The sequence below is a fragment of the Oryctolagus cuniculus genome, chromosome 5, assembly GCF_051225735.1.
Source record: "Oryctolagus cuniculus isolate XC-2025 breed Fujian yellow rabbit chromosome 5, ASM5122573v1, whole genome shotgun sequence".
Taxonomy (NCBI): domain Eukaryota; kingdom Metazoa; phylum Chordata; class Mammalia; order Lagomorpha; family Leporidae; genus Oryctolagus; species Oryctolagus cuniculus.
Window position 1 is genome coordinate 62,625,981 of NC_142871.1, and position 23,759 is coordinate 62,649,739.

At 43.4% G+C, this 23,759-nt stretch overlaps 1 protein-coding gene across 4 annotated transcripts in view; it reads right to left on the reverse strand.

The window, feature by feature from the left end:
* FOXO3 (forkhead box O3) overlaps positions 1-23,759 on the reverse strand; it is a 114,217-nt gene that overhangs the window by 52,455 nt on the left and 38,003 nt on the right. The window contains exon 1 of one of the 4 annotated variants that reach the window (XM_089333858.1): positions 10,526-10,842. The exons of the other annotated variants lie outside the window; for them this stretch is intronic. The gene's annotated coding sequence lies outside the window, so the exon portion shown is untranslated. Of the gene's footprint in view, positions 1-10,525; positions 10,843-23,759 lie in introns of those variants that run through there. 4 annotated transcript variants of the gene reach the window in all.

The following is a 23,759-nucleotide window of genomic DNA, read 5'->3' on the forward strand; positions in this document are numbered from 1 at the left end:
AGCTGTTGAAAACCAAGCTGGAAGAAAAAAGCTTAATGACACATTCATCAGCATCTTTATCATTACCTAATAGTAGCAGCTAAGGTTTATTGGAAGCTTATAATTTGCCAAGCTCTGTGCTATGCACTTCATACCCATCATCTCGTTTAATCCTTACAGCAACCCTGTAATATAGGTAGTGTTACCATTCCTGCTCTGGGAAAAGAAAAAAAAAAAAAAAGGTGAGGCTCAAAGAGACTGTGTGACTTGTCTAAAGCCACACGGCTGACGGGAGAGAGAACTGGGATTCAAATACAGTCTTTCCATTCCAAACTCACATCCATAAACCACTGTGCAATCCTGCACAACAGACCACAATACCGTAAGAGTGCAAAAAAGACCAACATGACTGGCAGACTGGTAGACTGCTGGGACCATGAAGGGAAGCTACAGGGTAGGACTGGCCACAAAGCAAGCAATGCTGCCAAGGCAGGAAAGCTCTCTGGACGTCAGCTGGTTGTGTCCTAGCAGCTCACCCAGCTATCAGAAACACTACCGGGCTGCCAAGGAAATCCAAGTCTTTTCTTAAAAAGACTCAGGGGTTGGAGCGAATGGGGGCCACAGGTAGGCACAGATGAAGGCCAAGAAACGCTCTCTTTCTCCCAGGCATATGTATCTTCCTTTCCATTGGGTTTAGAACTTTGAATTTCTTTACACAATTGTGCTTTACACAATTGTGACCTTACCTCTCTAGGTCAGTAGATCACCATCGCTGGGAGTCATGTGCCACTCCAAATCTAGTGAATACTCCACACTCACGCCCCAGAAACACATCCACACACACACAACCACCCTCATGCCAATTCCAGAACACTTAAAAGGCTCTGATGCTTTACAAAGTCAGCAGGATGTGAACCCGTGATTTGGCCCTGGGTTTGGATTTCATTTTTTCAGGCATTTTCATCCTAATAATCCATCTGCTCCTTTCCCATTAGGCTTGGTCTGTGCTGAAGAGGAGCTAACAAGGCTGTGAGAGACTCACCTTCTCCCCAGCCACAGTAGGTGAGGGATATCAAGCTCCACACAGACACTTAAGGCTTCCCCTGGATGTGGCCTTGGGGATTCTACTTTGACCTGTGCCTCCTCCTGCCATGGCCTTAAGAATGACCAGGGAAGTTCCTTATTTGCCTTGAGGACATGGGATGCCTTGAGACTCACATAAGCAGGCAGCCAGCCAGGCAGCTGGCTCCCTCACACCAGCAGGGGCTGCATGTGTCACCCTGTGACTACAGCCTGGGTGAACCGGTGCTCTCTATGGGCAACTCCTAGCTTTCCAGGCAGCACAAGGACGTGTAAGCCTGCTTTCCAAAGTGCCTAATGGTGATTACACTGGTTTGGTGATTCACTAAGCAGTACAGGATGTGCCCAATTATACACTTTATTTTTTTTCCAATCTTATTTCATAAACCCCAGTTTCACAAGAACACAGACCTCTCCATCTAAACAAATTTGTCCATCTTGAATAATTAAAATACCAGTTATCCACAGAATTCTCTTTGGAAGTCCGCGTGTAAATAAGTGCCACTTCAATAAGCATTTTATATTTTTGGTTGCTTCATTCATACAACCCAAGTGTCTGCCTTTCGGATCCTGTGGGAGAGTAGAGGCATGGAGAGTTCTGGGTATTAGTAATAAAACACTACCCAGTAAAGATACCAACAGAGGCCCAAGAGCAACCTTTATCAAGTAAAAACATTTACAATATTAATTTTGTTCTCCCCTGCTCCCACTCCAGATTAAAAACTACAACTTGAAATCTTTTAGGAGTAAGTTGCCAACAACAGCTGCTATTGACTGAGAGAAAGAAAAATAAGATTGTTATTACTATAAACAAATTATTAGTTCTCTCCAAGATAAATAATGATTCGATGTTCTCATCCTCGGACTCAGAACGGTGGCATCATAATACAAAAGATCCCAGGTCCACCAAGAAAGCAGAATGCTTCCCAATACAGCTAGCTCCCTGCGCAGACCCAGCCATCTGTAAGGACGGCTAGAGAAATGCAGGCGCTCTGCAAAAGAGCGGGGAACACTTCTGACCCCCACATGGAATAAAACGGTGCCACTTGCACCACATATTTTCCTACTGAAGACATTTTCTCTCTCCTATTTAAGGAAAAGGATAGACAAAAATAATAAGTACTATTGAAAGTGTGAAGGGAAAATGTTCCACACGTTTAAAAAAAAAAAAAAAAATCAAAGGCAACACAAAACCACGCTCAGCCCTTTGAGACGGAAACTGTCGGTGATGCTGTGTATTTCCGGGCTCCTGAACCCAAGCATGCTCTGTTTTTCCAGTCCCCAAACAGAAGGATCTATCAACTTAAAGACTTAAGGGAGGACACTTTGAGGACTGGTCTGGGGAATGAGCCATGCTCTCCATCAAGGAAAGCTACTTAACTCTTCTGCCCTAGGAAGGACCCATGGAGAGTCTCCTTCTCTCCACGCAAGCTTGGCTTTGCCCCAGGAATTTAATCTATAGGGAACCTGGCAGGAAAGGAGACCTCCAAAATGCAGTGCCATGTTTCAGCTTGGCTCTGCAGCTGAGCTTATGTGAGATTTAGGAGTAAGAAACACCAAATTAAAACTCTTATAGACCATTAATCACACCCCCGTGACTTTAGATACAGCAGCACAACATATGTGTGTATAGTAGGTCTGGTCTTTATTCTTAATCAGGGGTATTAATGTCCTACTACAATAGTCTATAGGAGGAACTGTTTCAAAAGTGGGGCAAGCAAGGTTTAGCCCACTCACTATTTTTAGGAATTAAAAAAAAAATAACAGATATGACTATGAAAGTTTTGTTATTCTTGGACACAATTAAGCAGATGGCCAGTGAGGAAATGAGATCAAATTTGTATCTGAGAATATACTATATTCCACTTTCAGTTTCTGAATGTCAGAGCTTGGGAGATAAATCCAAGGAAAACTAATTTTATTTTATTTGCTTGGCATATTCCAACTGTTCAGAAGGAGGACTATATGGAGAAACAATGCTAGCAGGGCACCAAGCACCCGGTGGGTATTTAATAAACACTATTTGGATGACTACAAGGATGGGAAAGGGAGTTATTTAAACAATGACTACCATATCGAAGACACAGATGTCTCTTTTTCTAAGCACAAATGCTCTTAGAAAGAACCATGTTCTGCCTTGGCCTCATCAGTTATGCTAGCTTTTTTTTTTTTTTTTTAAGATTTTTTATTTATTTATTTGAGAGGTAGAGTTACAGACAGTAAGAGGGAGAGACAGAGAGAAAGGTCTTCATTCCGTTTGTTTACTCCCTAAATAGCTGTAACAGTCGGAGCTGCGCCGATCTGAAGCCAGGAGCCAGGTGCTTCTTCCCGGTCTCCCATTTGGGTGCAGGGGCCCAAGCACCTAGGCCACAGCAGAGAGCTGGACTGGAAGAAAAGCAGCTGGGTCTCAAACCGGCGCCCATATGGGATGCTGGTGCTGCAAGCAGAGGATTAACCTACTGCGCCACGGCGCTGGCCCCAGCGCTAACTTCTTTAAAAACTTTTAACAGGTTCTGCTTTAGAAGAGTCTGCACAGTAGCAGACTCTGGCATTGGCATCACATTTGTCTTGGATTCCATCTACAATGGAGTAACCACTAGAAACATGGACAGAATGTATTAAAGATACTTTTTCAGACACTGGAAAATAGCAGAGGACTCAACCCCTGAGACAAGTGAAGCAAATGAAGCAAGCGCTCCGAGTGCCTGCAGGTAATACCAGGGGTCATTTTCTAAGCCATGAACGCAGAAGGGGGACCCTGCCCAGGTCAGTCTCCCTGAGTGAAGGTGGTGGAGATCAGAGAGCAGGGAAGCCAGAACAGCCAGCACTGGCCCAGAGAACAAGCAGGAGAAGGGCCTCCTGGGTCTCAGACTGATCTGAACACGTGGGAGGAAAAAGCTGGGCTGGAGGCACCTGGAAGCAGTTGGCCCAAGAAGTCAGGGCTCAGAACAGTTCAGGTTTCCCACAGTAGAAAACAAGGAATGCACAATACTCATGACGTCAAGTCCTTGGAAGAGTATCACTTTAGTATTGGGGCTAAATCACCCTTAGGCCGAGGGCTGCCCCACTCTCCCTAACAAAGTGTAAAAGCTAGCTTCAAAATAATACAACTGATTTTAAGTACTCTAATTGCATACCAGAACTCAATCTAGTACTTGCTTAAAGAATACAACAAAATCTAGCACTCAACAATGTGAAATTCACAATTGAGCAAAAATTACCAGGCATGTAAAGAACCAAAAGAATATGACCCATAAACAGGAGGGGGTAGAAAAACCAATCAACAGAAACAGCTCCCCAAATGACAAGAGGTGATGGGATCCGCAGACAAGAGCACTCAACAAGCTATTGTATAGTTTCCTGGAAACACAGCTTGTCAGTTCCTCAAAAGCTTAAACAGAGTTACCATGTGACCCAGCAATCCCACTCCTAGCCTATACCCAAAGAAATGAAACTCCGATCTATGTCCAGGGAGCAGCTTATAACAGATGCTCGCAGCAGCATTATTCATAATAGCCAAAAAGTAGAAACAACTCCAAGGCCCATCACCTGATGACTGGATAAACAAAATGTAGTATTATCAATAGAAGAAAATGTTGTTTAACAATGTGAATGTAGTACTGACAAATGCTACCATATGGATGAACCTTGAAAACCTGCTATGTGAAAGAGTTACAAAGATCACATATTATAAGATTCCTTTGATATGAAAATGCCCAGTGCACATAGACTATTCTGGAATCTCTTATCAACACAGGCTGGAGAGGAGTGGGGAAATGGAGACTGACTGCTCACAGGTATGAGTTTCTCTGTGGGGTGGAGTGGTCTTCTAAAATTGGATTGTGGTGATGGTTGTATAATTCTGAATACACTAAAAACCATTAAGGTGTACACTTTAAATGGCTAAATTACACAGTGATGTGAATTATGTCTCAATAGAGCTGTTTGCAAATTAAAAATATACTCTTTGTCATAAGAAGGTAGAGCAAAGGGAAAACACAACACAAACCAATGGCATTTCCAATGAAGAAAAAAATCTGAATTGGAAAATACACTGGATGGGTATAATAGATTGGATACAGCAGAAGAGCAGCAAACTTTAAGACACAATAAAGGCAACTATTCAAAATGAAGGACACAGAGAGAAAAAGATGAAAAAAATATTTAAGAGACTATCAGCTGACCTGTGGAAACAATAAGAATTAACATACATAGAACTGAGATCACAAAATAAAAGAGGGAGAGGATAGAAAAAATAAATAAGAAAGAACTACTGAATTTATTTTTTTTTGAAGATGTATTTATTCATTTGAAAGGCAGAGAGGGAGAGTGAGAATCTTCTATTTGCTGTTTGACTCCCCAGGTCTCCCAGGTGGGTGGCAGGAGTGTCTTGGGCAATCTTGCACTGCATTCCCAGGAGCATTAGCAGGGGACTGGCTAAGAAGCAGAGCAGCCAGGACTGGGACCAGTGCTCATATGGGATACCAACACTGCAGGTGGTTGGCTTAATCCACTGTGCCACAATGCCAGTCCCAAGAATTTCAAAAATTTTGATAAAAGCTATAAATGCTTAGATCCGGGGCCAGCATGGTGGCATGGAAGCTTAAGCCACTGTCTGCAACGTCAGCATCGCATATGGGCACCAGTTTGAGTTCTGGCTGCTCCACTTCTGATCCAGCTCCCTAGAGAAAGCAGCAGAAGATGGCTCAAGTGCTTGGGCCCCTGTGCCCACATGGGAGACCCAGATGAGGCACCTGATTCCTGGCTTTTGCCTGGTCCAGCCCTGGCCATTTGGGGAGTGAACCAGAGGATGAAGACTTCACTCTCTCACTGCCTCTGCCTCTCCTTCTCTGTAACTCTGAGTTTCAAAAAAATAAATAAATCTTTTAAAAAATAAATTAAAAAAAGGTACAGAGAGAAATGATACCAGATGGACATCAGAATTTAAAGGAATGAAGAACAGAAAATGATCAACATGAGTAAATACAATAATTATTTTCTTATTTCTCATCATCTTAAAAGATAATGCCCATTTAAAGCAAAATAACAATTTATAATGTGGTTCATAACATGTATAAATAAACTAGCACTAGGAAGAGTGAACACTCTATGTCAAATGGTTTATTATTTGACTATGATCAGTTAAAAATGTATAAACCCTATGGCAACCATTCAAAAATGACAAAGAGGTGTATCTAATAAAGCCAAGAGTGGAGATAACATGGATTCATTAAAACAAAACAACTTAACTCCAAAGAATGTGGGAAGAGAAAGGATATGAAGAACAGATGGGACAGAAAATCAAGAGCAAGATGGTAGATCTAAACCCAAACATCATAACTACATATGTGAAATGGTTTTTGAAAAACACAGGAAAACTCCAAATAAAAGGCAGAGAGTTAAACTGTATTTAAATGCACAAAAAAAAAAAAAAAAAAAAAAAGGAAGACCAAACTACTTGCTGTCTGCATGGATCTTGTTTTAAATATAAAAACACAGATAGGTTAGCAATATTTAAATATTTAAAATATTTTACAAATACTAGTCAAAACCAAACTGGAATGACTATATTAATAACGGCTATATTAATATGTATTTTTTACAGAAAGATTTATTTTTTCATTTGAGCGGTAGAGTTACAGATACAGAGAGGTCTTCAATCTGCTGGTTCACTCCCCCTGGAGTGAACTGGAACTGGGCCAATCTGAAGCCAGGAGCCAGGAGTTTCCTGCAGGTCTCCCAAGTGGGTACAGGGGCCCGAGCACTTGGGCCATCTTTCACTGTTTCCCAGGCCACAGCAGAAAGCTGGATTGGAAGAGGAGCAGCCAGGACTAGAACTGCCTGTAAGGGATGTTGGCACTGTATGCAGAGGCTTTACCCACTATGCCACAGTGCTGGCCCCATTAATATGTATTTTAACAAAAAATATTGCCGGGGCTAGTGCTGTAGCACAGTGAGTTAAAGCCCTGGCCTGATGTACCAGCATCCCATATGGGTGCCGGTTTGAGTCCCGGTTGCTCCTCTTCCAATCCAGCTCTCTGCTATGGCCTGGGAAAGCAGTGGAAGATGGTCCAAGTCCTTGGGCCCCTGTACCCATTTGGGAGATCTGCAGGAAACTCCTGGCTCCTGGCTTCAGATCAGATCAGCTCCAGCTGTTGCGGCCATCTGGGGAGTGAACTAGAGGATAGAAGACCTCTCTCTCTGTCTCTACCTCTCTCTGTAACTCTGTCTTTCAAATAAATAAAACGAATCTTTAAAAACAAAAACAAAGAATATTGCTGCCAGAGCCAGCACTGTGGAACAGCAGGTTAAGCTGCTCAAATATGAGCTAGGCTGGAGTCCTAGCTGTTCTGCTTCTGATCCAGCTTCCTGCTAATGTGCCTAGGAACATGGCGAAAGATGGCCCAAGTGACTGGGTACCTGCCAACCATATGGGAGGCCAGGATAGAGTGCCAGGCTTTTGGCTTTGGCCTTGCCCAGGCCTTGCCATTGTGTCCACTTGGGGAATGAAACAGCAGATAGGAGATGTTCGTCTTTCCCCCATCTCTGTGACTCTGCCTTTCAAATAAATAAAAATAAATCTTAAAAGAAAAAAGAATATTGCCAATGATGAAGACACATTTCACAATAACAAAAGAACCACTGGATCAAGAGGATATAATAGGCTTCAATGTTCACCTAATAACAGAATTTTAAAAGATATGAACTGTATACAAATATTACTTGTTAATTAAAAATAAAATTTTAAAAAAGATGCAAAAGGGCCGGCGCCGCAGCTCACTAGGCTAAATCCTCTGCCTTGCAGCGCCGGCACACCAGGTTCTAGTCCTGGTCGGAGCACCGAATTCTGTCCCGGTTGCCCCTCTTCCAGGCCAGCTCTCTGCTGTGGCCCGGGAGTGCAGTGGAGGATGGCCCAAGTGCGTGGGCCCTGCACCCCATGGGAGATCAGGAGAAGCACCTGGCTCCTGGCTTCAGATCAGCGCGGTGCGCCGGCCGCAGCGGCCATTTGAGGGTGAACCAATGGGAAAGGAAGACCTTTCTCTCTGTCTCTCTCTCTCACTGTCCACTCTGCCTGTCAAAAAAAAAAAAAAAAAAAAAAAGTGCAAAAGGAACATAATTGAAAAAGTAGATGAATCCACAATTATAAGATGAATCCACAATTATAGCTAGATATTTCAACATTCCTTTCATAGTACTGACAAATAATGATAATGTTGCCAAAAAATGAACTTGACCAACTTGATCTAATTAACATTTACAGAGGACACTGCTCAAAATAAGTGAAAATACATTTGTCTCAAGTACACACAAAATGTTCAACAAGATACATCATATTATTCTAGACCATAAAATCAGTCCCAAAGAATTTAAAAGGATTTAAATAACAGAATAGGCTCTCTAACCTCAAATGAATTAAGTTAAAAAACAATAATAGAAGAATATCTGGAAAATCCTCCAAATATTTGGAAATAACTAACTTCTAAACAAATCATAAATCAAAGGAGAAATCACAAGGCAGATCAGAAATCATTTTCAACTGAACATAAAACCAACTTTTCCAGATACAGCTAACACAACTGTAACAAGAAATATACAGTTTTTAATGTTATGTAAAGAAAGGAAGGTCAAATAAATGACGTAAGCTCTGAGACAAAAAAAATCAAAACTACAACATGCAAAAAGAAAGAACAGAACTAAAAACATAAAAGCAACTGGTGGGGGGGCATTGAGGGGACTCATCAAGGAAACACAACATTGATTATTCAAAAAGATAAAACAATTCTAAGGTATTAGAGTAATAAGAAAAAATAAAAACAGAAGGAATTAAGACAAATTATTGACATCAGGAATGAAATTGAAATCACTATAGATGATGTAGGTATTAAAAGGATAACAAGAGAACATTTTGAACAACTTTACGCCCATCACTTTGACAGCTTAGATGAAATGAACCAATTCCTGGAAAGACCAACTACCAAAACTCACACAAGAAGAAACAGATAAGCCAACAGCACTATTAAATAAGCTGAATTAACTAATAATTAAAAACTCTTATCACAAAGAAAACTCCAGGCTCTGCTGACTTCAATGTTGTTCAAGAGTCTCAACTCTGACAAAAAGCAGAACAGTGAAATACAACCAAGATACTTCATTATACTGAGAGACTAGTGATCATCAATAGATGTGGGAAAAGCATCTGACAAAATTCAGCACCCACTCACAATTTATAAAACAAAAACAAAACCCACTAAACACAGAAATACAGGCAACATCCTCAGCCTGGTGAGGGGCATATCTGAAAAACTCACACCTCATACCACACTTAAGAGTGAAAGGCTGAGTGCTGTCCCCTTAAGACTGAGAATGGGGGAAGAGTACCTGTTCCTGTCAGCTCTATTCAGCAATGCACTACAAATCCTGGACAGTGAGAAAAGGCAGGAAGAACAAAGGGAATATTAGAAAGGAAGCTACAAGACTATGTTTACATACATGATTATCAAAGTAAAAAAGTTTAAGAAATCTACCAAAAGGGGTATTAGGAACTGATAGTGAATTTATACAATTTCAAGAGATAGGTCAATATACAAGTCAAGTTTTTTTTATTTCTATATAGAAATGGACAAATGAAGACCACAATATTTTGAATACAATTTATAACAACATCAAAATAAGAAATTCTTATAGAAAAATTTCCCAAAGAATGTGTAAGGACTGTACTCCAATACATCGAAAACACGGATGAGAGAAATTAAAGATGACTGTATCTAGGAAAGACCAAATGGTTATGAAAATGAACTAAACTGGAAGACTTAACACTACCTGATATCAAGATTTACTATAGTAATAACAACAGTGTAAGTTTAAAAAAGACATGCAGATCGGTAGTACAGAAGAGAGGGTCCGGAAATACGCTATGGTGCTAAGGTAGTTCAATGGATAGTGAATCCAGACTTTTATACAAAATTGGCCACAAATGGACCAGACACTTACTTGAGTGCTAAAGCTATGCAGCTTATTGAACAAAACAGCAGCAACAACAAAATCACTGGGACCACAAATAGACAAAAATTTCTTAGGACAAAAAAAAAAGTGCAAACTGGACTTAAATTAAAAAAAAAAGGATTTACTTATTTATTTATTTGAAAGGCAGAAATATAGAGACAGAAGGAAAGACAGAGTGAGATATTCCAACTGCTGGTTCACTCCCCAAATGGCCACAACAGCTGGGCACAGGAACTTCTTTTGGGTCTCCCTCTATGCTTTCCCAGGCTCATAAGCAGAGAGCTGGATCAGAAAGTAGAGCAGCCAGGACTCAAACCAGCAGCCACAGGGGATGCTGGCTAAGCCACAAGGCCAACTCCTGGACTCTAGCTTTTGACACCCTTCAATAGACACTGCCTTGGTGTGCACTTGGCATAGCGGTTAGGACACAGCGTGGGAAGCCTGAATGCTCATATCGAAGTACCTGGTGGGTTTCTGTCCTGGCTGTGCTTCCAATTGTAGCCTCCTGTTTGTCGCTCCCCCTCTTCGTGGAGGAACGACACAAGACCCTGCGCTGTTCTTTCGTCTGCTCGGCCCTCCCCGGGTTTGCTGCTGGTTCTTCCCGGGTTGGCTACTATCCCTTCCACCTCCGTGGAAGGGCAGTTCCCCCTGGCCGCATTCCCCACTTCCGCAGGGGAGCGGCACACCGCCGGCCGGCTTTCTCGGGGGCTGCACGGGTTCCCTTAGATGTTCCCCATAGATGTTCCTGATGCATGCCGTCTCTCTCCTCCTTTATAGTCCTCCTCCGCCAATCCTAACTCGGCTGCCCACACGCCGAGTACGCTGCTCTCCAATCAGGAGCAAGTCCTACAGTTTATTGGTTGAACTGGAGGCAGCTGGGTAGAAGCTGTTTTCTCCTCTCCCAGCGCCATATTGTAGGAGAGCAGATGCATAGAATAAGTCTTAATTCCAGTAACTTAGTCTAGTCCGAGCTGCTCCCCACACTGTTAATGGGTATCCTATAAGGCAAGGGGTATTGGCTCAAGCTGGGTCCCTGCCACCCAGCTGGGAAAGCCAGATTAAGTTCCCGGAACCTGGCCCAGCCCTGGTTGTTATGAGCAACCAGCAGACAGAAGTTCAATCTCTGCGTCTGTCTCTCTGCCTTTCAAATAAAGATAAATAAATACACACTTTTAAAAAGACCTGATAAAGGTGGTAGTTCAAGTAGTTGGGTCATCTACTACCTAGGTGGGACACCTGGATTGAGTTTCTAGCTCCCTGGTTCAGCACAGACCAGTACCAGCTTTGAAGGCATTTGGGGAATAAATTAAAGATGAGTTCTCTCTCTGTTCTGCCTCTTAAAACAAAATAGAAAAGGAAAACAAAAAGTCTACAAAGCAATCCAGACAGAAAAATATACTTGTAAAACTTATTTCTGATCAAACATTCATATCTAAAATACATAAGAAACTCCAAACAAGTGAATAGTGTGAACATAAATAATATTATTTTCTTAAAAGGGCAAAGATTTGAACAGACACTTCACCAAAGAAATAAAAAACTACAGATGAGGAGCTGGCACTGTGGCATAGCCAGTTAACCTATCACTGGCAATTCTGGTGTCCCTGCTACTCCACTTCCCTTCCATCTCTCTGAGAAGCCTGGCAAAGCAGATGACAGCTCAAGTGCCTGGGCCCCTTCCACCCACGTGGGAGACCCATATACAGTTCCAGGCTCCTGGCTTCAGCCTGACCCAGTCCTGGCCATGGTGGCTATATGGGGATTGAACCAGAGGATGGAAGACCTCTCCCACCCCAATTTCCTTCCCCATCTGTCACTCTGCCTTTCAGGTAAGAAAGTAAATAAGTAAATAAATAAATAAATTTTCCTTTACAAATTGCCAATGAACATATGAGAAGATGCTTATTTAACATTATCAGTCATTAAGCAAATACAAATTAAAGCTGCAATGATATATCTACAACAGCACACTCACTACATCTGACTGGCAATTCTAAGTTCTGGGGAGAATGTGGAACAAGTAGAACTCTCACACACTGCTGATAGAAATGCAACATGGTATAGCCACACCAAAAGACAGTTTGGCAGTTTCACATAAAGTTAAATGTACACTGTATATATGCGGGTGCTTCAGAACGTCCATGAAAGACTGGGAATAAAAGGTAAGTTTATTTTGGTCCAAAAACATTTTTGAAATGCAGGCATAGCTTTTCCATTATAGGTGTTTTCCATGAATATTGTGAAGGCCCCTTGTATGACCCAGCAAACCTCCTCCTAGGTGTTTATCTCAAAGAAACAAACATCATCCCCACAGTATTTGATTAAATATTCATAATCACTTTTCTCCATAATAGTAAAACTGAAACAACCCAAGTGTCTGTCTCCTGGTGAATGGATAAAATGTTGTGGCATATTTCTATAGCAGAATATTCAAACAATGACATATTTCTTAACAATTAAAAAGAATGAGCCACTGATAAATGGCATGGCTGCACTATGTGAACAAAGACAGGCCACTATAAAAGAGTATGCAGTTTTATAGAAAATTCTAGGGGTCGGCGCTGTGGCATAGTGGGTAGAGCCGTCACCTGCAGTGCCGGCATCCCATATGGGCACTGGTTCGAGTCCGGGCTGCTCCACTTCCAATCCAGCTCTCTGCTATGGCCTGTGAAAGCAGTAGAAGGTGGCCCAAGTCCTTGGACCCCTGCACTCACGTGGGAGACCCAGAAGAAACTCCTGGCCCCTGGCTTTGGATCGGTGCAGCTCTGGCTGTTGCGGCCAGCTGGGGAGTGAACTAGCAGATGAAAGACACCTCTTTCTCTCTCTGTCTATAACTCTACCTCTCAAATAAATAAATTAAAAAAAAAAAAGAGAGAGGTGAGAAAGCTAAGCACTAGATGAACAACTACCTTAAGTATCCTGGATTATGTTAACTGAAAATAAAAAGAATTTTTTTGGGCTGGCAGTATGTGGAGTAGGTTAGCCTCCACCTGCGGCACCTCATATGGGCGCCGGTTCCATCCAGCTTTCTGCTTATGGCCTGGAAAAGCAGTAGAAGATGGCTCAAGTGCTTGGGTCCCTGCACCCATGTGGGACACCTGAAAGAAGCTCCTGGCTTCTAGCTTCAGATCAGCTCAGCACCAGCTGTTGCAGCCATTTAGGGAGTGAACCAGGGGATGAAAGGCCTTTCTCATTGTGTCTCCTTCTCTGTGTCTATAACTCTACCTCTCAAATAAATAAATCTTTAAATGAAAAAATAAGATTAGCCAAAATACTATCTGTTCTTTCAAGGTGGGTGGAGAAAATACAGTATTGAGGTTGTCTTCAATATGTAATGATCAGATAAGACAACTGTATACCCACCATCTCAGACATTCTTTCTTTGTGTTGAATTTTAGAACACTAAAATTCCTCTCTACTATTTTGAAATATACAGTTGTCAACCATAGTTATCTTAGTGTGCTACAGAACCTTACAAATTGTTCCTCCTATCGAACTGTACCTCTATATCTGGTAGCTAATATTAAAGCAAAACAAGTCAAGACTTGAGCTTCACAACTTTACCTGTGGTGACTCAGCTAAGAAGCCGCTAAACGTGTGCTAGGACCCAGGCCCATGGGCACCAGGTGTTTAACAAGCAGATGCCTCTGTGTCGATAGTGGACTTTACCCCCAGTGACCACAAACATTCCTAGCTGCTGTTGCCTCCTGGGAAGAACTCCTGGGAGCTGTCTAGTCTCTCAACACTCACTGAAAAGAAACCTTTTGGAAGTGACGTGACAATTCACCATTCATTTGAGGGGTAAAGTTAAACATAGTAAGGCTTAGAGATAATCCATTTACTTAGCTTACAGGTTACAAACCACAGCTCTACTGAATGTGAATTACAATAGGCTGATCTTAAACACCTCTAAGAACTAACCTCCAATAACCTCTTCTGCATCATATCCTCTGGTAACTGCCCATTTGGATTAAGGCAAAACCAACCAATGATATTCTTAATAGCTTGAGGTCCAGCTAACAAACTTTCACGGCTGGCAGAGGCACCCTGGCTGCTTCAGCGCTAGTGAAAGGAAACCTGTTCTACACTGGAGCATTAGCTGCTTAAGCAACTGTCCCAAGGTGAAACAGATCTGTCCGGGAATTTAGGGTCACTTCTCTGACTCTGGGTGGCTAAGGGCTCAGAAAAACAAAAAGTTAACTTTCTCATTGACTCAGAATAGCGTTATTTCTGTTCCTACTTTTTGAAGACTTTACTATTAGAACACAAAACCTTATAAAGGTACTAAGGCAAAAGGAAGAGCCTTTAAATTGTTTTCCACTTAGAAACACTCTGGAGTGGTTTTTAAATAAACCCAAAGGCAGTGCTCAACGGGATCCCGAATGGTACATTCTGTTCAGAGACCACAGAGTTGGCTAGCAGGTGGGATATTTGGTTTCCTAATTAAAAAAAAAACAGGGAGTGTGCACATTAAGTTCTATGCTACATCTGGGGGGAACAGAAAGAGGGACCTGGCTTAGAATCCAATATAAGTTTCAACTCTGACATTGTGTCATTCCAGGGTCCTTGGAAAATGGCAACAAGCAGGACAGGACAGAAGCTCAGGCCTGTCACTCCCTATCCAAAGGCCCCTGCTCTGAAATGAGAAACTGGCAATGGAGAAGAGGAATTCTTCCAGGATGATCTACACACAATTCCATCAAAGCACGATTTTCTTTGGGAGGTGGTGGTAGGTTAGTCTTTTGTTCACTGACATGTTATTTTCCAAACCTACAGCAGTGGCTTGGCACATGGTAACCATCAGCAAATATGCAGTGAAGGAATACACTTCTTCCTCAGCATCGGAGGTAAAATATCCAGACTTTGACCTGTGGCCTTCAAAAGAAAAAAGAGGCTTCCCGCTGTGTGTCAGGGGCAGAAAGGTCAGGACACGAGCTCTGCTTTGGACATCAGAGGTTGAGCAGAATTTATCCACCACCACCTGGGCATCCGAAGAGCAAGATGGCGTGAGAAATTGACTTGATTTACAAACCCCATTTGCAAGATGCACAACCTTTCAAAGAGCAGAGAACACAGTATCAGAGAAGCAGGTTTCTGAAGGGAGTGCAGGAAATAGGATTCCTTTACAGTATTCAACTTGTAATAAAAATTCTTTTATCTCCTAAGTATGCCCTTGAAGGTAGGAAAGACCAAGTACACAGGTTAATAACTCAGGCTGGCATTGTGGCACAGTGGGTTAAGCCACTGCCTGTCAGTTTGAGTCCAACTGCTTCACTTCCAATCCAGCTACCTGCTAATGCACTGGGGAAAGCAGAAGATGGCCCAAGGCCCCTGTACCCATGTGGGAGACCTGGATGGAGTTCCAGGCTCCTGGCTTTGGCCTGGCCCAGCCCTGGACGTTGAAGCTATTTGGGGACTGAACCACCTGTTAGAAGAAATCTTTATTTTCTGCAACTCTGCCTTTCAAATAAATAAAATATGTTTTATTTATTTATTTATTTAATTTTTTTTTTTTTGACAGGCAGAGTGGACAGTGAGAGAGAGAGACAGAGAGAAAGGTCTTCCTCTGCCATTGGTTCACCCTCCAATGGCCACCGTGGCCGGCACGCTGCGGCCGGAGCACCGCGCTGATCTGATGGCAGGAGCCAGGTACTTATCCTGGTCTCCCAGGGGGTGCAGGGCCCAAGCACTTGGACCATCCTCCACTGCACTCCCGGGCCACAGCAAAGAGCTGGCCTGGAAGAGGGGCAACCGGGACAGAATCCGGCGTCCTGACCGGGACTAGAACCCGGTGTGCCGGCGCCGCAAGGTGGAGGATTAGCCTAGTGAGCCGCGGCGCCGGCCAAAATATGTTTTAAAAACATGGACACCTACTGGTTGAGAGAGCATTAACTTCTTCAACTCCTTCTGAGCTATCTTTATAGAACCCCTTGCCCCTTCCTGTCACAGCAGGCAACAAAAATGAAGATCGCACACAACAGTGATCAATTAGCCAGCTTACAAGAGGTTTTTAAAACAGCTGAGCAGGGGCCAGTGCAGCAGCGTAGGAGGTTAAGTCTCTACCTGCAGTGCCGGCTTCCCATATGAGCGCCGGTTCATGTCCCAGCTGCTCCTTTTCTGATCCAGCTTTCTGCTAAATGGCCTGGGAAAGCAGTGGAAGATGGCCCAAGTGCTTGGGTCCCTCCACCCACGTGGGAGACACAAAAGAAACTCCCGGCTTCGGACTGGCTCAGCTCCAGCCATTGCGGCCATTTGGGGAGTGAACCAGTGGAGGGAACCTTTCTCTGTCTCTCCCTCTTTCTGTTACTCTGCCTTTCAAATAAATAAATCTTTAAAAAAAAAGAAAGAAAGAAAGAAAGAAAGAAAGAAAGAAAGAAAGAGCTGAGCAAATTAGCAGGTGCTAATAAAGATGACCAAAAAAGACGTGCTAACAAATTTTTTTAAGATTTATTATTTGAAAGGCAAAGTTACAGAGAGAAGAGACACAGAAAGAGAAAGAGAGAGATCTTCCATCTGCTGGTTCACTCCCCAGATGGCCACAACAGCCAGGGCTCGGCCAGACTGAAGCCAGGAGCCAGGAGCTTCTTCCAAGTCTGCCACATGGGTGCAGGGGTTCAAGGAATGGGCCATCGTCCGCTGCTTTCCCAGGTGCATTAGCAGGGAGCTGGATCAGAAATGAAGCAGCCAGGACTTGAACAGGCGGCCATATGGGAGGCTGGCATTGCAGGTTGTGGCTTTACCCACTACGCGGGCCCCTCTAATGATTTTAAAGGTGCAGACAGATAGCTAAGCCCTTGGACCCTGGCTTTCTGAATCTGCTTGTTCAAAGGCTACTTCCTGGCCAGAAAGAGAAGAAAGTCTTTTGCGGGGTTTCTTGTAGACAAGTGGCACAACTGTGCAGACACAGCAAACTGGAGGAGACTTTTTTTTTTCCTTCTGCTTTTGGTTTTTGTTCCACCAATGACATTGCTACTGTGTGTCACAAACCCAGGGTCAGAGGAGAGGGAGGAAAGGGGGGCTATCACAATCACAGAGGCCTGACTACCACGCAGGAAACACGGCCCTGCCAGCAGCTTGCCAGTGACCACCCTGGGAAAAGGAGCTGAGACACTGTCTATGGTGGTGGACAAAAGGGGTGATGTACTGTGGAGTTAGATTCCAGAACTCCGGGGCACCAGATTCTGTCCCGGTTGCCCCTCTTCCAGGCCAACTCTCTGCTGTGGCCAGGGAGTGCAGTGGAGGATGGCCCAAGTACTTGGGCCCTGCACCCCATGGGAGACCAGCATAAGTACCTGGCTCCTGCCATCAGATCAGCGCGGTGCGCTGGCCGCAGCATGCTGGCCGCGGTGGCCATTGGAGGGTGAACCAATGGCAAAAGACCTTTCTGTCTCACTGTCCACTCTGCCTGTCAAAAATAAAATAAAATAAAATAAAATAAAATAAAATAAAATATGCCAGAACTCCTTGTGGTCAGAGTTTCTGGACTTCTGGGCAAGAGCGGCAATTAGTCATTAATTGATAAGCACGTTACAGACAAGCTGGAGGCTCTGATGAGCGTCCTGTCCTACCACACAGGGCCAACCCTCAAACCCTCAACACCAGATGAGTTGTCCTCCATCCTGCCCCACCTCTTCTAAATTTATAACTGTTCTCTTTCACACCAGAGTTTCTTTGTGGCACAACTTACTTTAATTTACTTGTAAATCTTAGATAAAAAAAAACAACTGGAAACATTTTAACAATGACCGATTTGCAAAGCAGTTCATCAAGTATCACATGATCCCATTACGAGATAAAACTTCTGTTTTGGTCTTCCCAAGTGATTTTGCAGCACCACATTTTACAAAATAACTGGATCTTGTGACTTTGCCCTTCCACTCTGCTTTTCTTCTGATCGGCTGTCCCACTCACCAGTTTGCCCCGTGCTATGGGTCCACACTCGCCCTGCAGAACTGTTCAGCCACCCAGCTGCTCTGGCCTGGTCTCTTACTTTAGATGAGCAGGCAATCACAACAGGAAACATCCCTAGGGATAGCGTCACGGCTAGTGGGTTAAGCTGCCACCTGCAAGACCAGTATTCCCTATGGGTGTGATTTCAGTCTGGCTGCTCCACTTCTTATCCAGCTTCCTGCTAATACGCCTGGAAAAGTAGCAGAAGATGGCCCAAGTGCTTGGGCCCCTACCACCCACGTAGGGAGACCTGGATGGAGTTCTAGGCTCCTAGCTTCAGCTTGACCCAGCCCCAGCCATTACAGTCATTTGGGGAGAGAGAACCAGTGGATGGAAGATCTCTCTATTCCTCTAACTCTGACTTTCAAATAAATAAAATAAACCTTAAAAACAACAACACAAAAAAACCAGGAAACATCAATATTCCTTGTGCTAAAAAAAAAATCTCTCTAGAATTCCAATTATCCCTTGGGTATCTATGAAATAAAGAAAATCAGATACTGCTAAGTGACGCCAGTCTCTGTTTCCTTCTCTGAGAAATGGGCAGCTCTCAAGGTGTAGGTTGGAAACACTGTGTAAAGGAATGGCACAGTATCTGACACACACGAGAACTCCCAGCATTGGCACAGTCCCATAATACAGACCGAGATGGTGAGTTTCACTTATCTCAATTAAAAAGTTTATTTTGGCCTAAGCAACATTTTAAGCTTAAAAATAAAAACCAGTGAAACCAAGAGGCCATGCTCTCATGGTGGACTGGTGGAGAGGACTTTAAATACCTTTCTCTCTCTTCCCCTCAGCCATTCTAAGCCATGGGTGGGACACTTCACTGAACAGGAGGAAGGCGTAACATCGGCACCCAGATGCTGCCTGCGCCAGAGGGTGTCTCCATGGGCATGCACAAGAGCCAGGAAAATCCTCCTGACAGCAAAAACAAAAACAAAAAAAAAAAGCCCAAACCAAACAAGCTAAAAAGCAACAACAAAACAACCTTCAGAAGCTTGAGGGGGCTCAAACGTCTAGACTAGCTGTTTTCTTCGGCTGCATTCACAGTTCTAGCACAGATACAAAAACTGTAACATTTAGTTGTTGTTTAAGCACAATAGTGAATGATGAAAGAGAACTGGTCATTCCTTGTTCACAAGTAGGTCAGTGTCAACAGTAATACAGTCATCCTTTGGTATCCATGGGAGACTGGCTCCAGGACCTCCCATGGATACCAAAATCCACAGACGCTCTTGACCCTTATAGGAAATGACATGGTATTTGCACATAACCTATGCACATGCTCTCACATAGTTTAAATCATCTCTAGATTACTTACAATACAAAATCCAATGTAAATACTTTATAAATAGTTGTTATATTGTATTGCTTAGGGAATCATGACAAGAAAAAAAGCATGTACACATTTGGTATAAGTCACAACTTTTTTTTTTTTTTTAAAGATTTCTTGATTTATCTGAAAGGCAGAGTGAGAAAGAGAGAAAGAAGGAGATGCAGAGAGATCTTCCATCCACTGGCTCACTCTCCAAATGACCACAATAGTTGAGGCTGGTCAGGTGGAAGCCAGGAGGCTGGAACTCCATTTGGACCACCCATATGAGCAGCAGGGGCCCAAAGCACTTGGAGCCATTTTCCGATGCTTTCCTAAGTGCATCAGCAGGGAGCTGAATCAGAAACAGAGCAGCCAAGATTGAACTGGTGCGCTGATATGGGATGCCTGTGTTACAGGCATCAGCTTAATCCATTGCACCACGATGCTGCACCCTCATGCAATTTTTCAATTTAAGCCTCATTCCCTGAAGATTTATCCAAGTTGAAACATGTGTCGGTAGTTTGTTTCTATTTATTGCTAAGTTAATTCCATTGTACAATTAGATCTCATTTTAGTTATTCATTCATCAGTTGATGGATACTTGGGTTGTTTTCAGTATTTGGCTGTTTTGAATAAAGCTGCTGTGAACATTTGTGTACAGGTTTTGTGTAATGGGGTTTTTATCCCTAAAGGTCACATATTATATGATTCTACTCATATAACATTCTTGAAATGACGAAAGAGCACAGATTAATCGCTGCTAGGGATCAGGAAGAAGGTGGGGGAAAAAGAGGGATGTGACTGGAAGAGCACATCAGGAGGAATCCTTTGGGGACAGAAACAGTCCATATATATATATATATATATATAGAGAGAGAGAGAGAGAGAGAGAGAATATTGATTTGAAAGGCAGAGTTACATAGAGAGAAGGATAAACAGAGAGTAAGAGATCATCCATCCACTGGTTCACTCCCCAAATGGGCCAGGCCAAAGCCAGGAGCATGGAACTCCACCCAGTTCTCCCACATGGGTGGCAGAGGCCCAAGTACCTGGACCATGCTCTGGTACAAGGAGCTGGATCAGAAGCAGAGCAGCCAGGATTTGAACTGGCACTCCCATACTGGATGCCGGCATCACAGGTGGCAACCTAAACAAATGTGCCACAACACTGGCCCCCCAAACCATATTTTAAAAGTCATGTATGGGCCAGCACCACGGCTCACTAGGCTAATCCTCCGCCTGCGGCGCCAGCACCCCAGGTTCTAGTCCCAGTCGGGGTGCCAGATTCTGTCCCAGTTGCTCCTCTTCCAGTCCAGCTCTCTGCTGTGGCCCAGGAGTGCAGTGGAGGATGGCCCAGGTCCTTGGGCCCTGCACCCGCATGGGAGACCAGGAAGAAGCACCTGGCTCCTGGCTTCGGATCAGCACAGCACGCCAGCCGCAACACGCTGGCCATAACGGCCACTTGGGGGTGAACCAACAGAAAAAGGAGACTTTTCTCTCTGTCACTCTCTCTCTGTCTAACTCTGCCTGTCAAAAAATAAATAAATAAATAATAAATAAAATATAAAAAGTCATGTATGTATAATCTTAGCCAACCAAACAACTAGGACATAAGCATACAGAAATGTTAACAGTAATTAACTACAGAATTATAGGTATTTTTTCCTTCATTTTGCAATCAATGGCTTTTAATACACTTTAATAATGTGAATAAAGTGTTAAAGGTATGTATCTATGAACACCAATTTGCATGAAGCTAGTCCTCCCCAAGAAACATGCTACATTTTGCTGGTAATCTGAAAAAGTGAGTGGCTTGTTAGAAGCCTTGAAAGGCAGGAATACCTAGGAACAGGTGGAGCTGGGAGGCTCCTTGATCTTGTTCAGAGGGGCTGTCACAGGTTCAGATGGATTAAGAGCCCAGCCACTCAGCAACTTTCTAGAGGAAACTTCAGTAGGGACAATCCACAGTCAAGAGTAAGTGAGATGGGGCTGGGGGTTGTGGCAGAGCAGGTTAAGCTGCCACTGGGATGCCTGGAGTGCCAGGATAAGTCCTGGCTACTCTCCTGATCCAGCTTCCTGCTGAATGCATCCTGAGAGACAGCAGATGATGGTTCAAGTGCTCGGGCCCCTGCTAACCACGTGAGAGACCCACATAGAGTTCCAGGATACTGGCTTTGGCCCAGTCCTGGCTATTGCAGGGATTTGGGGAATAAACCAGAAGATGCAAGAGCTCTGTCTCTATTTCTCTGTCATTCTGCCTTTCAAATAAATCTTTAAAGAAGAAATGCTTATGCTGCCTCTTCAATAAAATGTCAAACACCATTCAAATAAGAATTAACTATTTAAAACGTAAACCCATAAGCTATAGTTGTGACTTATAATACCTACAATATTCTAAATATTCTAAGGTATAGCTGAAAGCACATAGATGTAAAGAAATTAATATATTTCTTGGTCCTAGAATAAACAAAGGTAGTATCTAGCAAGATTACATTTCTTTTAGTAAAAGTAAAGAAAATCCCAATAAAAGGGTGCTATGCTTCAAGATGGTCTTAAAGCTGTCAACAGTCCCAATTCAGAAGGTCATTTTCTTATTAACTGAAATAAAAACAGGGTAAAAGGAAGACGGAGGGCAGTTCTAAAGAACAGCATGCTTGGGGGACGAGGGAGTGTTCAGCCTTCTGGGTAAGATGTCTGTGTCCCTCACTGTTGTGCCTGCGTTCACTGCTGCCTCTGGCTCCTGACTCCAGCTTCCTGCAAATGCCGACTCTGATAAGTACCAGTGATGGTTTAAATAACAGGATTTCTGCCACCCATGTGGGAAACCTGGATTGAGTTACAGGTCATGGGCATCTGGAGAGTGAACAAGCAAATGGGAGCTTTCTCTGTCTATCTGTGTGTCTTTATCAAACAAAACAAACCAAAAAACCCCATGCTCTCACAAGCTTACTCTGATCTAGGTAAACAGCTCTCATCCCATTTTCTACTGAACAGTTTACATGTCAAGTTTCTTTTAAAATAACGACTGGCTAGTTAACTTTTTTATTCATTAAAAGAAATGGAAAGGGACAGAGAAGGAACATGCAGAGATGAGAGCCAGGAGTGAAGGAGGGAGAGGGGTTTGTGTGCAGACAGAGAGCCTTGCCCTGGGTCAGCAGTCTCCAACAGCCACCAGGCTGCGGGTTTCAGGAAGAGAGATCATCAACCATCAGCATCTTGCTGTATGAATCTGGTTGGCCATTCCTGGAAACCATCTGCCTGCTGAACCAGTTCCATGAATGGGAGCCTTCTGAGAAAACAGCACATTCAGAGTTGTCTCCCTACGCTTTTGTTTCCATAGTGGTGAATTTCCATCAAGTCAATCCCCATAAAATGTGTCACGCTCACTCTTTCTTGCCCCTGTCCCCAAACCTATTTAGAATTATTATACCAACCCTTTTAGAATTATGCTTCTGACTTATGCTGTATTTAACTTTGTTTAAGAGAAAGTTCTAGATTTTTTTCCCCATTTCCCAGTAAGTCCAGCTGGTTCAATGCAATGAGGTAGCAGGTCCCAGAGACTCTTTTTGGGCATCCTGCTTGTGGTTGCCTGAGTTCAGTTTATCACTCAGCAACTGCTTGGTAATCCCCTGTCATCCCCACCCTACAAATGTCCGTATCAGCAGAGCTGAGTAGCAGCAAGTCAGCAGGATTCAGCCAATCCGTTCCTCCTGTGGGGCTGAGATGACTCGAGTAAAGATGAAGAAACTACCGAAGAACACAACTTTAAGGAAGGGGAAAAAAGAAGACTGCTTCAAATGGAGCAAAGCAGGCAATTTTCCCCTCCCCAAGTTGAGGAAGACGGAAGAGGGTGAGGAGAAAGAAGGTGAGGATTACAGCAGAGAGAATCCACACAATATTGTCTATTGTGAACTGCTCGGAACTAGAGTCTTCAAGGAAAACACAAGCCCCTCTCCAAATAATTGTGAACCTCAAAACTGGGAGCAGTGCTTGCTTTAGTTTGAATATTCATAAATTCTAGTTTACCACTCGTGGATTTAGAAGAGGTTATTTAACAAACATAAGTAGGTTCAGCAACAGAAGACGAATCACTAACTTAAAAAGCCAAAAGCAAGCTTCTAATTTTAGTGCTTCTTTTGGTTCTCTGGTGGCATGGGGTGGACCCTTTGATACATCTCAAGAGTGAGGCAGACCTAAGTGCTTATTAAAAATTAGAGGAAACATGAGGTTTGCTCCTAAAATAGCCCCCTGGCCACCTCACGGGCTGCAGCTGGACTCACACATGCGCAGGTTTACAATATGAGCTACTGAAGCCTGCAGAACTCTCTCTACTAAAAAGAATCCTGGAAACACAGGAAAACATGGGGGACCTAACCAAGAGAATGCTGGGCTCAGGGGATTGATGATGCCAAGTGTAGTGGAATCAAAG